The sequence below is a fragment of the Oncorhynchus gorbuscha genome, linkage group LG23, assembly GCF_021184085.1.
Source record: "Oncorhynchus gorbuscha isolate QuinsamMale2020 ecotype Even-year linkage group LG23, OgorEven_v1.0, whole genome shotgun sequence".
Taxonomy (NCBI): domain Eukaryota; kingdom Metazoa; phylum Chordata; class Actinopteri; order Salmoniformes; family Salmonidae; genus Oncorhynchus; species Oncorhynchus gorbuscha.
In genome coordinates this window covers 23,528,844-23,546,871 of record NC_060195.1, presented here as the reverse complement: position 1 = coordinate 23,546,871, position 18,028 = coordinate 23,528,844, and positions in this window count along the sequence as shown.

The following is an 18,028-nucleotide window of genomic DNA, read 5'->3' as shown; positions in this document are numbered from 1 at the left end:
TCTAGTGCCAGCAATAATCTGGATTCACCTGGTCAGTCTATGTCATGGAAAGAGCATGTGTTCCTAATGTTTTGGTATTCAGTGTATACCAGAAAATGCATTAGGGACCCACTGCACCGGACTAGAACCATGGAGATTTAGGCACCCACTTAACCCGACTAGAACCATGGAGATTAGGCACCCACTGCACCGGACTAGAACCATGGAGATTAGGCACCCACTGAACCGGACTAGAACCATGGAGATTAGGTACCCACTGCACCGGACTAGAACCATGGAGATTAGGCACCCACTTAACCCGACTAGAACAATGGAGATTAGGCACCCACTGAACTGGACAAGAACCATGGAGAATAGGCACCCACTGAACCCGACTAGAACCATGGAGATTAGGCACCCATTGCACCAGACTAGAACCATGGAGATTAGGCACCCGCTGAACCTGCCTAGAACCATGGAGATTAGGCACCCATTGCACCAGACTAGAACTGTGGGGATTAGGTACCCACTGAACCAGACTCGAACCATGGTGATGAGGCACCCATTGCACCAGACTAGAACCATGGAGATTAGGCACCCTCTGATCCCGACTAGAACCATGGAGATTAGGTACCCACTGCACCGGACTAGAACCATGGAGATTAGGCACCCACTTAACCCGACTAGAACAATGGAGATTAGGCACCCACTGAACCGGACAAGAACCATGGAGATTAGGCACCCACTGCACCCGACTAGAAGCATGGAGATTAGGCACCCACTGCACCCGACTAGAAGCATGGAGATTAGGCACCCACTGCACCCGACTAGAAGCATGGAGATTAGGCACCCACTGAACCGGACTAGAAGCATGGAGATTAGGCACCCACTGCACCCGACTAGAAGCATGGAGATTAGGCACCCACTGCACCCGACTAGAAGCATGGAGATTAGGCAAAAAAGATAAAGCTGCTTGGCTCTCTATTCTGAGCCAATGATTATGAGAAAGCACCATGGTTTATGGTTGAATGCTGCGAATAAATCAGTGCTTAGAAGTCACAGCCCACTAGGCACAAACTGTTTGAATCAACGTTGTTTCAACGTAATTTGTCAATGTATTGTGACATGGAATCTACTTGGAAAGTACTTGGATGTGAGAGTGAAATTTCAACCACAGGATTATGTAATCATGGTAACCAAATTTCAACATAGACAGACATTTATTGAGGTTTATTGAGTTTATTTTTTACGGGAACAGAGAACATTAATCAAAGTCTCAGTAAAAGGTCCAGTTTTAGTCAGCCGGCTAATTTTCAACTGCAGTCCCTGGGAAGGGTATTAAAACCAATTCCAATAACAATGCAGATAAACAATGAGCAGCGAGCACATGCATAGCAACAAAGCACAAGCAACACGTAGCATGCAGACAACCAGAGCAACATAGGACAAGCAACACGTAGCATGCAGACAACCAGAGCAACATAGGACAAGCAACACGTAGCATGCAGACAAACAGAGCAACATAGAACAAGCAACACGTAGCATGCAGACAACCAGAGCAACATAGGACAAGCAACATGTAGCATGCAGACAACCAGAGCAATATAGGACAAGCAACACGTAGCATGCAGACAACCAGAGCAATATAGGACAAGCAACACGTAGCATGCAGACAAACAGAGCAACATAGGACAAGCAACACATAGCATGCAGACAAACAGAGTAATAGCACACAAAGCAACAGAAGTCAATCCATAAAAGCACCAAACGGTGTTTCCACACCTTACCAGCTACAGATAACATGGAGAGCAGCAATCCACAGCAGCAATCCACAGGGATTATGTTCACAAGTCAGATTGGCCTTTAGCCATGTCTTCATGTTTTTTTGTTGTGAGGTGCAATAGATAGGTAGTACAGTTGTGTGTCTGATGGTAGTGTGTTCCAGACATAGGAAGCTCTCACAGGGAAAACAGTTTGACTAAAGGTGCTTTTCCTTAAGGGAGCTATACAGTCACCTCTCAGTGCAGATCTGCTGCCATGGGTTTTCTGTTTGACTAAAGTACTAAGCGGAGGGGAGCCAGGCCATTTAGGATCTTGAATACAAGACATGAGTCGGTGTATTGCACAAGATTTTCCCAGCTCAGGAGCTCATGCTTTCTGAGGATGTAACAGTGATGATGGATATGGAGCTTTCTATCAAGCACTTTGAGAGCCTGTTTGTAGACAGACTGAATGGGTTTTAATGTTGCACAGCAAGCTTGGGCCCAGCTAGTCAAGCAGTATGTTAAGTGGAGTGTATCATAGCATTGAAGTACAGTTTTGCTGCCTCTGTAGTATTTTTTTTTGTATGTATTGGAAATTAGCTAGGTTGAATTTGGTTAATTGAGTTACCTTTTTCACCTGCTTTTTAAAAGAGAGGTTGGAGTAATGTTTAATGCCAAGGTATTTAAAATGGGATACCACCTGGAGCTTCACCCCTGACACATAGACGTCTGGCTCAGTAGCATCAGTTGTCCTCTTTGTGAACAACATACAGGCTGTTCTTCTCCCCTGACACATAGACGTCTGGATCAGTAGCATCAGTTGTCCTCTTTGTGAACAACATACAGGCTGTTCTTCTCCCCTGACACATAGACATCTGTCTCAGTAGCATCAGTTGTCCTCTTTGTGAACAACATACAGGCTGTTCTTCTCCCCTGACACATAGACGTCTGTCTCAGTAGCATCAGTTGTCCTCTTTGTGAACAACATACAGGCTGTTCTTCTCCCCTGACACATAGACGTCTGTCTCAGTAGCATCAGTTGTCCTCTTTGTGAACAACATACAGGCTGTTCTTCTCCCTGACACATAGACGTCTGTCTCAGTAGCATCAGTTGTCCTCTTTGTGAACAACATACAGGCTGTTCTTCTCCCCTGACACATAGACGTCTGTCTCAGTAGCATCAGTTGTCCTCTTTGTGAACAACATACAGGCTGTTCTTCTCCCCTGACACATAGACGTCTGTCTCAGTAGCATCAGTTGTCCTCTTTGTGAACAACATACAGGCTGTTCTTCTCCCCTGACACATAGACGTCTGGATCAGTAGCATCAGTTGTCCTCTTTGTGAACAACATACAGGCTGTTCTTCTCCCCTGACACATAGATGTCTGGATCAGTAGCATCAGTTGTCCTCTTTGTGAACAACATGCAGAAAGTTTTTTTCATATTGAGATGCAAGCATGAGTCAATGAGCCACTTTGTAACCTGGACCATTGCAGTAGTGAGTTATTGTGCAGCTTATTGTTTGCTCTTTGAATGCACAGAAATCACTGTATCATCTGCATACATTTGTACTTCAGACCCAGTACAGACAGAAGGCAGATAATTTATGAACAGGCTGAACAGGAGGGTTATTGACCCTTGGGGCACACCCACACCATAGCTGAGGGTGGGAGACATCTCATTGTTCACTTTGACACACTGGGTTCTGTCTTCAAGGTATGATTTCATCCATCTCAAGGCATCGGGGGGAAACGTTGACCTTCAACAGTTTTGTGATGAGAACCTCATGGTTAACAGTATCAAAGGCTTTCCTTAGGTCCAGAAACACAGCCCCAACAACGCCCGCTTTGTCCTTCTTGGACTTCACATTTTCCAGAAGAAAGCAGTTGGCTGTTTCTGTGGAGTAGTTTGCACTGAAGCCAAAATGCATGGAGTGTAATGTGAAGGGGCTGTTGTTGAGGTGGTCAATCAGTTGCTCTGCTACACACTTTTCAGGACCACAGGTAGCATAGTAATGGGCCTGTAGTTACTCACGTCAGCAGAGTCGCCTGATTTGACCCTCTAGAGTCTAAGAGGGTGTGGATCTACTAAGCTAACATATTAAATTATGTTAAGATGGTCATACCAAGGATCATTTAGCTATTTGATTTACAGTTTTTTTCATTTTTTAGACTGATCTCCATTTTGCTCTACGACCCCCACAGGCGTCTTGGGACTCGTCTGATATTTGACCGTTCTGTGTAAAGGTGAGACTCTAATGAACATGAACATGTCAGTTGGTTTGCCCACAGGCCTCAGAAGTCTCGTCTGAAGTTCCCTTGGTACCAGTCGAAAACATTTATGCAAGTACACTACCGGTCAAAAGTTTTAGAACACCTACTCATTCAATGGTTTTTCTTTATGTTTTACTATTTTATACGTTAAAGAATAATAGTGAAGACATCAGAACTATGAAATAACACACATGGAATCATGTAGTAACCAAAAAAGTGTTAAACAAATCAAAATAGATTTTATATTTGAGATTCTTCAAATAGCCACCCTTTGCCTCGATGACAGCTTTGCACACTCTTGGCATTTTTTGGTTACTACATTATTCCAGATGTGTTGTTTTAATAAATTTGATGTCTTCTCCATTATTCTACGATGTAGAAAATAGTGAAAATAAAGAAAAACCCTTGAATGAGTCGGCCTTATAAAACTTCTGACCAGTAGTGTATATATTTAGACTGTTTAGTGACAGAAATAAGGGGTTAAATGCACATACAAAAAAGAACTAATGTTACTTGAACTTTCTTATAACTTTCAGATATAGGACAGACACTTTAGAACAAACTTCCTTTACATAATTTTATTTTGGTGGGGGGTACTATCTGTTGTTCTAGGCAGTGAATATGTTTGTCAATGTGTTTGTATGGGCTATTGGCAGTAAGGCCAAGTACAAACCCTGGCTTAGACAGGGCTTAGACTGCAATGGGTTAAACCTTTTCTGAGCTGATCAGGCTTTCTAACGGTAGAGAGGTTAAACCTGTTATGACCTGATCAGGCTTTCTAACGGTAGAGAGGTTGAACCTCTTCTGAGCTGATCAGGCTTTCTAACGGTAGAGAGGTTGAACCTCTTCTGAGCTGATCAGGCTTTCTAACGGTAGAGAGGTTGAACCTCTTCTGAGCTGATCAGGCTTTCTAACGGTAGAGAGGTTGAACCTCTTCTGAGCTGATCAGGCTTTCTAACGGTAGAGAGGTTAAACCCGTTCTGAGCTCGTCAGACTTTCTAACAGTAGAGATGTTAAACCTTTTTTAGTAGAGAGGATAAACCTGTTGTGAATCATCCTGAGGTGTGGGGCCCTCTGGAATTTTTGGCACCCGAAATAAAACAAATTATTGTTTTTGATCAGCTTGAGCTTACAATCAAAATATAATGAAGCTAACTGTTGAGTTAAAATTGTAAAAAAAAAGTTTATTCAAAACATGCATGTGACAATTATTGGCACCCCTGCATTTCGCACTTTGTGCACCCTCCCTTTGCCAAATTAACAGCTCTGAGTCATCTCCTATAATATTTGATGAGGGGGGAGAACACACCCTCCCTTTGCCAAATTAACAGCTCTGAGTCGTCTCCTATAATATTTGATGGGGGGGGAGAACACACCCTCCCTTTGCCAAATTAACAGCTCTGAGTCGTCTCCTATAATATTTGATGAGGGGGGAGAACACACCCTCCCTTTGCCAAATTAACAGCTCTGAGTCGTCTCCTATAACATTTGATGAGGTGGGAGAACACACCCTCCCTTTGCCAATATAACAGCTCTGAGTCGTCTCCTATAATATTTGATGAGGGGGGAGAACACACCCTCCCTTTGCCAAGATAACAGCTCTGAGTCGTCTCCTATAATATTTGATGAGGGGGGAGAACACACCCTCCCTTTGCGAAGATAACAGCTCTGAGTCGTCTCCTATAATATTTGATGAGGGGGGAGAACACACCCTCCCTTTGCCAAGATAACAGCTCTGAGTCGCCTCCTATAATATTTGATGAGGTGGGAGAACACACCCTCCCTTTGCCAAGATAACAGCTCTGAGTCGTCTCCTATAATATTTGATGAGGTGGGAGAACACACCCTCCCTTTGCCAAGATAACAGCTCTGAGTCGTCTCCTATACTATTTGATGAGGGGGGAGAACACACCCTCCCTTTGCCAAATTAACAGCTCTGAGTCATCTCCTATAACATTTGATGAGGTGGGAGAACACACCCTCCCTTTGCCAATATAACAGCTCTGAGTCGTCTCCTATAATATTTGATGAGGGGGGAGAACACACCCTCCCTTTGCCAAGATAACAGCTCTGAGTCGTCTCCTATAATATTTGATGAGGGGGGAGAACACACCCTCCCTTTGCGAAGATAACAGCTCTGAGTCGTCTCCTATAATATTTGATGAGGGGGGAGAACACACCCTCCCTTTGCCAAGATAACAGCTCTGAGTCGTCTCCTATAATATTTGATGAGGTGGGAGAACACACCACCCCTTTGCCAATATAACAGCTCTGAGTCGTCTCCTATAATATTTGATGAGGGGGGAGAACACACCATCCCTTTGCGAAGATAACAGCTCTGAGTCGTCTCCTATAATATTTGATGAGGGGGGAGAACACACCCTCCTTTTGTGAAGATAACAGCTCTGAATCGTCTCCTATAATATTTGATGAGGTGGGAGAACACACCCTCCCTTTGCCAAGATAACAGCTCTGAGTCGTCCCCTATAATATTTGATTAGGTGTGAGAACACACCCTCCCTTTGCCAAGATAACAGCTCTGAGTCGTCTCCTATAATATTTGATGAGGTGGGAGAACACATAGGAAGGTATTTTAGACCATTCCTTCATATAGAAACTCTCCAGAGTCTTTGGTCCTCTCTTATTGACTCTCCTCTTCAGCTCACCCCACCGGTTTTCAATGTCGTTTAGGTCAGGAGACTGGGATGGCCATCGCAAAGGCTTGATTCTATGGTCAGTTAATCATTTTTGTTATTTTCTGCATGACCATGGCTCCTTTCATTCCAAATCCACCTCTGGTGTTTGTTGCCAAAAAGCTATATTTTAGTTTCATTAGACCATAGAATCTAGTTCCAATCAAAGTTCCAATGACATTTAGCAAACTCCAGGTGCTTACATTTGTGATTTGCTGACAGCAGAGGCTTTCTTCTTGTTACCATTCCAAATAACTTTTTGGCATGGAGTTGGAGTCTAATTTGAGTTTTGGAGACTTTGTGACCCCAAGATGTAACTAACTTCTGCAATTCTCAAACTGTGATCCTTGGAGATTGTTTTGCCACTTTAATCATCCTTCTCACTGTGTGTGGGGGCAAAACACGCTTGCGTCCTTATCCAGGCAGTTTCATCAAAGCTCCATCTGTTTTACATTTCTTAATTATTGCCCTAATAGTGGAGATGGGTATTTTCAGGCTTGTAGCTATCTTTTTATATCTATTGCCTGATTTGTGAAGATCAACAACCTCTTGTCTAATTTCTTTGCGTGTTCTCTGGCCATTCACATGTTGATGGATGACTAAGGGAGTTTAGCCTGTGTGTCACCTCATATATGGCAAAATATCTGACATTGCATTCCCATTTGAACTTTGTTGTGCTTTTAAATTGTTGAAAGCGCAGTGATAACACATTTAGATGACAACCAAACATCAGACATTTGTTTTTCCATTGGAATTTGGTTGACTGACTGAGTGGGTGACTGACTACAGGTTGAAATCTCCTTGACCAACGTCTCTAACAAATATTACCAACATTTCCACATTGAAATTACGTGGTGTGCCCAATGGGAGGGAATTTGCAATTGTAATGATGTCAGGTACAGTTGAAGTCGGACGTTTACATACACTAAGTTGACTGCCTTTAAACCACTTGAAAAATTCCAGAAAATGATGTCATGGCTATAGAAGCTTTTGATGGGATAATTGACATCATTTGAGTCAATTGGAAGGGTACCTGTGGATGTATTTCAAGGCCCACCTTCAAACTCAGTGCCTCTTTGCTTGACACCATGGGAAAATCAAAGAAATGAGCCAAGACCTCAGAAAACAATTATAGACCTCCACAAGTCTGGTTCATCCTTGGGAGCAATTTCCAAATGCCTGAAGGTACCATGTTCATCTGTACAAACAATAGTACGCAAGTAAAAACATCATGGGACCACGCAGCCGTCATACCGCTCAGGAAGGAGACGTGTCCTGTCTCCTAGCGATGAACATACTTTGGTGCGAAAAGTGCAAATCAATCCCAGAACAACAGCAAAGGACCCTGTGAAGATGCTGGAGGAAACAGGTACAAAAGTATCTATATACACAGTAAAACGAGTCCTATATTGACATAACCTGAAAGGCCGCTCAGCAAGGAAGAAGCGACTGCTCCAAAACCGCCATAAAAAAGCCAGACTACCATTTGCCACTGCACATGGAGACAAAGACTTGTTGGAGAAATGTCCTCTGGTCTGATGAAACAAAAATAGAACTGCTTGGCCATAATGACCATCGTTATGTTTGGAGGAAAAAGGGGGACGCTTGCAAGCCGAAGGACACCATCCCAACCGTGAAGCATGGGGATGACAGCATCATGCATCATGCACTTCACAAAATAGATGGCAACATGAGGAAGGAAAATTTTGTGGATATATTGAAGCAATATCTCAAGACATCAGTCAGGAAGTTAAAGCTTAGTCGCAAATGGTTCCTCCAAATAGACAATGACACAAAGCATACATCCAAAGTTGTGTCAAAATGGCTTAAGCACAACAAAGTCAAGGTATTGGAGTGGCCATCACAAAGCCCTGACCTCAATCCTATAGAAAATTGGTGGGCATTACTGGGAAAGCATGAGCGAGCAAGGAGGTCTACAAACCTGACTCAGTTACACCAGCTCTGTCAGGAGGAATGGGCCAACATTCACCCAACCTATTGTGGGAAGCTTATGGAAGTCCACCCGAAATGTTTGACCCAAGTTAAACAATTGAAAGGCAATGCAACCAAATACTAATTGAGTGTATGTAAACTTCTGACCCACTGGGAATGTGATGAAAGAAATTAAAGCTGAAATAAATAATTCGCTCTACTATTATTCTGACATTTCACTTTCTTAACGTAAAGTGGTGATCCTAACTGACCTACTAAAACAGGGAATCTTTACTTGGATTAAATGTCAGGAATTGTGAAAAACTGAGTTTAAACATATTTGGCTAAGATTTTGATTTCAATTTACACATTACTCATCATTTACATTTACTCCCAATACTGATTACTCATTAGGACAAGGCAACACAAGTGCCGGTCTCATTGTCTCGATTATTTGTGTTCAATTGTGTGGGGGTGCTTTTTGGTAACAATTGAAATTCAAATTCATCAGCTAATCTATATCGTGTTTTTATTAATCATATTTGCTCCCTTGCGCTACAAATCTGTTAACTAATTGACGAAAGCACACAAAATCAGCTGGCAATTGTTTGGGTCTGCAGGCATTGGTAGCATAAACACAATCACACTGCAGGAAATAAAATGTAGCCTCTGCCTCCCCTTGATAAACAAAGACATAATGCCCATTGTTTCGGTTGTTCTCTGTGGAATCTCATCCAAGCTCTGAAAATGGCATTTGGTTTATGGCTTCCCATATTGAAAGAACCACAGAAGAAGAAAAAAACAAAGTAAAACCATTGTATTTTCCCAGAGCTCATTATGAGCCTAGACTCCCACACTAGAGGAGTAGCGATGGTAGTAATGCGCTTACTGTGTCTCTCCCTGTCCAGACACACGATGGACATAGTGTTCACCAGACAGAATGTTATACCTACACACAGCTGTTCTTCTCAAACAAAGACAAGAAAGTAAAGATACAGATTGATGTGTATGGTGGCTTATTGTTTATATTCATCACAATGGAATTCAGGCCTACATAAATACAGCAGTCCATTTTAGAAAATGAAAGTAAAAAAACGTCTATAATTGTTCATATTCCAGATGGCTGAGTTTAAGGCCTTGATGGGAGTGTTATTTAATTGATCTGCCCACTCTGTGTCTGTACTCTGTATCTTCCCCGTTTTCCATTACACATATCAGTAGACCAGCCATTCCTTGTGATAGGGAGGCGTGTAGTAGCATACAAAGTCTATGAATAGGCTGACATCTATATTGACCACTTTGGTCCCATTCTGTCGGGAACATTATTAACCGATGGGGAGAAACTGATGACAACAGTAATGGAAAATGGATGTAAACTAATGGTTGAAAACCGTAATGGATGTAAACTAGAGGTCGACCAATTCATTTGGGCCGATTTCAAGTTTTCATAACAATCGGTATTAGGCATTTTTGTATGGCGATTATGGCCGATTACATTGCATTCCACGAGGAAACTGCGTAGCAGGCTGACCACCTGTTATGGGAGTGCAGCAAGGAGCCAAGGTAAGTTGCTAGCTAGCATTTAACTTGTCTTGTAAAAAACAATCAATCTTCACATTATCACTAGTGAACTACACATGGTTGATGATATTACTAGGTTAACTAGCTTGTCCTGCGTTGCATGTTATCAATGCGGTGCCTGTTAATTTATCATCAAATCACAGCCTATTTTGCCAAACGGGGGATGATTTAAGCCATGAACATCAATGACTTTCCTTAAAATCAATTCACAGAAGTATTATATTTTAAACCTGCATATTTAGTTAAACGACTTCTTAGGGATAGGCATCCCGCTAGCGGCACACCAGCTGACAACATAGGCGCGAATTCAAATAAATAATTGTAATATTAAACATTCATGAACATACAAGCATCTTATATCTTATATCATCTTATACATCTTTAAAAGATTAAATTCTTGTTAATCAAACTGCGTTGTCCGATTTACGATAGGCTTTACGGCGAAAGCATACCATGCGATTGTCTGAGGAAGGCGCCCCACAGCTGTCACGCCCTGACCTTAGAGATCCTTTTATTTCTATGCTTGGCCTGGTAGAGTTCTCAATCAGGGACAGCTGTCTATCGTTGTCTCTGATTGAGAACCATACTTAGGTAGCCCTTTTCCCACCTGTCTTTGTGGGAAGTTGACTTTGTTTAGGGCACATAGCCTTTATCTTCACGGTTTGTTTTTGTAGTGTTTATTGTGTTGTTCGGCGTCATTTTTCCAAATAAAGAGAAAATGTACGCTCACCATGCTGCACCTTGGTCCTCTTCTATTAACGGCCGTGACAACATCAACATATTTTTCAACCAGCACAGGCTTCAAAAAATCACAAATAGTGATTAAATAAATCACTTACTTTTGAAGATCTTCCTCTGTTTGCAATCCCAAGGGTCCCAGCTACAACATGAATGGTCGTTTTGTTAGATAAAATCTTTATATCCCAGAAAGTCAGTTTAGTTGGTACCATCAATTTCAGTAATCCACTCGTTCAACAGCAGAGAAAGGAGTCCAAAAAGCTACTGTTTAACTTCATCCAAACAAGTCAAACAACATTTCTATTTAATCATCAGGTACTCAGGTAAATGTAAATAAACTATAATATTTCATACGGAAAGTGGTATGTTTAATGTGAAGGCAAAATTAGTAAGCGTGCCCTCTCCCTTACGCGCCGAAAGACTGATATTGTTCCGGTAATCTCCTCACCAAAACTCCAAATTCTTGCTTGTTTTTCAAAAAACAAGCCTGAAACCTTGCATAAAGACTGTTGCATCTAGTGGAAGCCATAGGAATTGCAATCTGGGAGACGAAATTACATAGGAACAATAGGTTTCCATTATAAGAGCCTGGGATCTAAATTTGTTTTTATTCTGGTTGATTTTCCTTTGGATGAGACTATATCAATTATGATATAGTCTCATACATTATTTTTAAATTTCTACGAACTTCAAAGTGTTTTCTATCCAATGCTACCAATTATATGCATATCCTTGCTTCTGGGCCTGACTAACAGGCAGTTTACTTTGGGCACGCCAGTCAGGCGGAAATTCAGGAAACTAGACCCTATGTTAGCAGGCAATATTAACTAGGGAAATTGTTTCACTTCTCTTGAGTTCATTGCATGCAGAGTCAGGGTATATGCAACAGTTTGGGCCACCTGGCTCGTTGCGTACTAATTTACCAGAATTTTACATCATTATGACATAACATTGAAGTTTGTGCAATGTAACAGCCATATTTAGACTTAGGGTTGCCGCCCGTTCGATAAAATATGGAACGGTTCGGTATTTTACTGAAAGAATAAATGTTTTGTTTTCGAAATGATAGTTTCCGGATTTTGCCATTTTAATGACCAACGGCTCATATTTCTGTTTTTATTATATTATAATTAAGTCTATGATTTGACTGAGCGGTGGTAGGCGGCAGCAGGCTTGTAAGCGTTCATTCAAACTTTACTGAGTTTGCCAACAGCTCTTAGCACTGCTTGCTTCACAGCACTGTTTATGACTTCAAGCCTATCAACTCCTGAGATTAGGCTGGCAATACTAAAGTGCCTATTAGAACATCCAATAGTTAAAGGTACATGAAATACAAATGGCATAGAGAGAAATAGTCAATATAATAACTACAACCTAAATCTTCTTAACTGGGAATATTGAAGAACTGGGAATCGTGAACCACCAACTTTCATATGTTGTCATGTTCTGAGCAATGAACTTAAATGTTAGCTTTTTTACATGGCACATCTTTCACTTTTACATTCTTCTCCAACACTGTGTTTTTGCATTATTCAAACCAAATTGAGCATGTTTCATTATTTATTTGAGAACAAATAGATTTTATTTATGTATTATATTAAGTTAAAACAAAAGTGTTCATTGTTCATTCAGTATTGTTGTAATTGTCATTATTACAAATATATATATTTTTTTAAAGTCGGCCGATTAATCAGTATTGGCTTTTTTTGTTCCTCCAATAATCGGTATCGGTTTCGGCTTCGAAAAATCATAATCTGTCAACAACCTCTAATGTAAGCCGTGTAGTGCAATCTTCTGTGACTAAAAGCATTGGTGTCCCATGATCTCTTGTCAGAGTTAGGATAAACCATGGCCTTATCTCAGATAAGTCTGTGGTGTTGCCTTCAAACCAGGCACTAAACAAAATTTACGCCTGCGATGGCTCAATACTCAAATGAATACATTTTGGGGAGAGAGGTTACTAGGGATGTTACTCAATCTGAAATACTACGTTGTTCTGCTTATTTGACCACTCTCGTTTTAATATCATTGCATGTCATTTTGATAATGCATAATCTTACTCAGAACATGAAGGGAAAAAAAATATCCTGTATACCTTATGTAGACTTGCAGAATCTAGCTCACTGCAAATGAGTGCATGCAGGTAAAAATATTTCCATGACTGTTGAAAATGCCTTATCACCCCTAGATTCCCCCTAGGGCTATAAGGACTGCCAAAATTGACCACAAGGTGACACCATAAGCTCAGAAATATCCCCTGAGATTCATCTACAGGTATTGCAATAAAGAGATTTACTCCACCACCAGTAGAACATGGATTTTGTGTTTGACTGGGCTTTGCTTTGAGATATGAGGAGACATTTATTTTGCAGTTCTTTATTCCCACCGTATGCCCACCGTATACCACTGTGGTGTGAAGTACTTATGCCCACCATATACCACTGAGAGGTGTGAAGTCATTATGCCTACTGTAGATCACTGAGAGGTGTGAAGTCATTATGCATACTGTATACCACTGAAGTCATTATGCCCACCATATACCACTTAGAGGTGTGAAGTCATTTCTGCTCTGCAGTTGCTTTCATGGGTCAATTAAATGTGGATGAGTGACTGTAAGTGTGTGAATGTGCGTGTGTGTGTGTGCTTGCACACCTGCATGCCTGTGCATTAATGTGTGTGTGTGTGTGTGAATGTGTGTGTGTGTATGAGAGGAGGGGGCACAGTCCTGTCTGGTGGTACTAAGGAGCATAGCTCCTATATCACCGTTACCACAGGGGAAGAGAGGCAGGGGTCTCCTTGATGATACCTAGCACAGCCACTCCAGGATGAATTTTCCACAGAAGGGAAAATACGTGCAGGATATTATTCCTGCAGTAAAAGCCCGTAATGAGGATGAATGTGCTCCTGAGCGCTCTGTGCTGGGGTTTTAGGCTGGGTTTCTGTACAGCACTTTGAGATATCAGCTGATGTAAGAAGGGCTATATAAATGCATTTGATTTGATTTGATTTGATTTGATTTGCTGGCTGTGCCGTGCCTCTGTAGTGAGAAGCCCACTCGTTGGAGGTACTGCAGCGCTGCATAGGGCCAAGTTGCTCACACTCCACGAGATGATCAACAGGCATACCTAGCTAGCTAAGCCCCTGCCTCCCAGCCTTTGGTAATGAAGACGTAGCGCTGCCTCTCCTTGCAGCTCCCGCAGCATGATAGAGCTGCTCCCCAAGCTGTTAAAGGTGTGATCCATCCCATATATGGCCCCCATGCTCAGTGCAGTCGTTCGCCTTGCGGTGCCGCAGGCCTAATTTATGGGCCGAGTTTGAGGGGCCTTCTGAAAATGAGAAAGGAGAGATAGAGCAGGGTGCTAAAGGGTAGAGATACGGATTTGCATTAGAATATGTATCAAAAGTCCCAATGCAAAGTTGCATCTCAGTTTTCTATTTTTCAAGTTATTGCCAACAGAAACACAACAGAAATAACTTAAAATGTAAACTCAACAAAAAAATAAATGTCCTCTCACTGTCAACTGCGTTTATTTTCAGCAAACTTAACACGTGTAAATATTTGTATGAACATGACAAGATTCAACAACTGAGACATAAACTGAACAAGTTCCACAGACATGTGAGTAACAGAAATGGAATAATGTGTCCCTGAACAAAGGGGGGATCAAAATCAAAAGTAACAGTCAGTATCTGGTGTGGCCACCAGCTGTATTAAGTACTGCCATGCATCTCCCCCTCATAGACTGCACCAGATTTGCCAGTTCTTGCTGTGAGATGCAGCATGCCTTATGCACGGTCATGCAGATGACCAGGGACCCTGGGCATCTTTCTTTTGGTGTTTTTCAGTCAGTAGAAATCCCTCTTTAGTGTCCTAAGTTTTCTTAACTGTGACCTTAATTACCTACCGTCTGTAAGCTGTTAGTGTCTTAACGACCTTTCCACAGGTGCATGTTCATTAATTGTTTATGGTTCATTGAACAAGCATGGGAAACAGTGATTAAACCCTTTACAATGAAGATCTGTGAAGTTATTTGAATTTTTACGAATTATCTTTCAAAGACAGGGTCCTGAAAAAGTGTTTATTTTTTTGCTGAGTTTATAATGTGGTAAACCGGTTGGTCCTCCTAGACCTCCTTGGCTAGGTCCAGCAGTCCCTGGTCTGATGGCCATACAGGAGCTCAAAGGGTGAGAATCCAATGGACCCATGGGGTACCTCATGCAAGAGAACATCTGGTGGGACAGCAGCAGGTCCCAGTTCCTCCTGTCTCTCTTGAATACCTTCTTCAGCATCTGCATTAGGGTCTTATTGAAGTGTTTGACTAGCCTGTCCATTTGTGGATGCTACATGCTGGTTCTCACCTGTTTTATTCGTAAAAGATTGCAGACATCTTTCATTACACGAGACATGAATGCTGTGCCCTTGTCCGTCAGGATACCGGGTGGCGTAATCCACAATTACCCGGATGTACTGGTGTCCCCTTGTGGTTATCACCAACAGACCCAGCAGATCCATCGCCACCCGCTCAAACAGCACCCCTATAATGGGCAGGGGAAGCAAAGGGTTTCTATAATGTTCCCTGGGGGCTGTGATCTGGCACTCTGGGAAGATACGACAGTAGTCCTCCATGGCGTGCTTGACTCTTGTCCAGTGGACCGATTCCCGATCCGCTCCCTGGTTTTCTCCATCCACAGGTGTGCCCAGAGCAGGTGGGTGTGGGCGAGCTGCAAGACAGTACTAATATACTGGGTGGGTATGAGTAACAAGTATTTTGTCTCTCCATTGCGCTTTACTACCTGATATAATAAATTACGCTTGATGGCAAAGTGTGAGTAGCGCCACTCTCAGGGGCTCTCTCTGTGTGCGCCCAACAGGAGGTGATGTAACTCGCCACACAGGTAACCCCGGAACTGGGGAATGTGGAGGGCATGGACTCCTCCCGGCCGGGGCAGCTCCACGCGAGCTGTCCCGGCTCACCTTACTCATAGCAGCACCTCTGATCCGGGTCTAGCAGCAGACGTCGTTGTCGGTTCGGGTCGCCCTCCCGCTTTAGGGCCTTGGATGGTTCCGCCTGGGCCCCCTTCAGCCCATCGCCTCTCTCTGTGCTTTTCTTCCCTCTCCCCGCATACACTTTCTCCAACTGGGCCCCTTTCAGCAGGTCCTGGGTGTTCTGATGGGTTTCCACCGCGGTCAGCAAATCCTCCAGGCTTTGGGGGTCCTACATGCTCGCCGCCTTCATCTCATAGGGGAGTATCCGATGGTACCGATCCAGGACGACCTTATTGATTATTGGAAGGGATGGTACGTCGGTCAATAGCCGGTAAGCTTGGTAAGGCACACCAGGTCGCTCATCTGGGTGCGGGGAGAGACGGCTCAGGATCTCGCATTTGAGTCCCTCATAATTCGCTGCCTGGTTGGCGTTCAAGTCGAAGTAGGCCTTCTGGGCCTTCCCGGAGAGGTAGGGTGCCAAAACGCTGGCCCACTTGGGCATTGGCCACCTTTTCTGCTGTGCTGTCCTCTCGAAGGTGCACATATACAACTCCACGTTATCTTTCTCCATTAGCTTGACCAGGAACTGATTCGGGCTAGACTCCTGGGCCGTACCACCTTTCAGCTGGGCTACCTCTCCTACCAGTCAGAGGTTTTGTTGGCACTGCTTCTCCAGCACTTGCTCCTGGAGAGCCTGTTGCTTCTGTAGACAGAGGATAGACTAATCCACCAGTTCTTCCATGGTAATCTCTGTACGCTCGATCCCACCGCACCCAAAGCTACTGAGATGCCCGCATTCTCCATCATATGTGTTAAACCAAGGGGTGTTGGGTTGAGCGCATAGAGATGGACACAGAGACAAGGAGGTTCTATTCAGAAAACATGACTTTACTAGGCAACAAAAAATAAATGTAGCAAAAAAATATCTTAGGGTTGGCTTGGTCCTTCTTCTCACATTAGGCTCCATGCCTCCGGGAGCTTTGTTCCCCTTTATAGGCACACTCCTTGTCTCTCTTTTTCTCTCTCGCGGTGTTTCACGGTGCTCCACTTATGTGGCCTGCATGTCTGGTTGGCACTCTCCCCTAATTACCCCTAATTGGTGCCATCAGTATCGGGGTGCCCAGCCCAGGTACTCCCATCAGAGGGAGCCTACGTCTCGCCACGTACCTCCCCTCTACCACCATCCCCCGGGTAGACCTCCAGGAATAAAAAATAACTTCAAATTAGACCAAATTCTTAGCAGTCATGACTACTGGTTTCAATTGAATTTTCAGCCAACTTACAAGCAAATACTTTTAATTGCAAGGTTGCTAGCCAACTAGCCTGCTAACGTTACGTTAGCTCTACATGAGTCAGTCAGTTGCTATCAACACTTGGTTTACTGCTACATTAAAGCAAACCAAAGTTTTGGAAATACATAACACCATCTAACCAGTTATCAAATAATATTATTGTTATATGCAGTTATCTTAGCCAGCAAGCCAGCCAGCTAAAGTTAATTATTTTAGCCTGCTAGACAACAACCACGGTCGACATAGTGACATAGTAAGCCAGAGAACACCAACTAGTCTAGCCCTGGCAGGAACCCCCCACTCCCAACCAAAAAAAAGCCAGCAGATGCAATGTTGAAAGAGCAGATACTTACCAATTGAGTTAGCTACCAAAGAAGAGCCTAGGAGAGAGTCCTTCAGAGCAGAGGGAGAGGCCGTTTCACCGGCTGAGGGAGAGTCAGCTAATGCAATAGCAATGTAGTGAGGTAAATCCACATTGAATTTACCTGGTTTATCTCCATCTCTGCTGACACTCACATGTGTCAGCACAGCACCTGATTTCAGTCAGTGTCCTGCCTTCCACTGGTTATGGCTATCGAAGTCCTCTGGGTTGAAATGAGCACTCCAATCCACTCGCTTCAACCAAACAAACCAGTCTCACTTCAAAGCTAGCTTCTCATTTTTGGGTCACAAATTAGTCTTAACCCTGTCCTTGTGGTTATTACTTCACCTAGCAATAACACGCCTCCTTTAGCTTTTAAATAGCTGTTGCGTCTGAAATGAACACTAACAATAGCTACGGACGACGGAA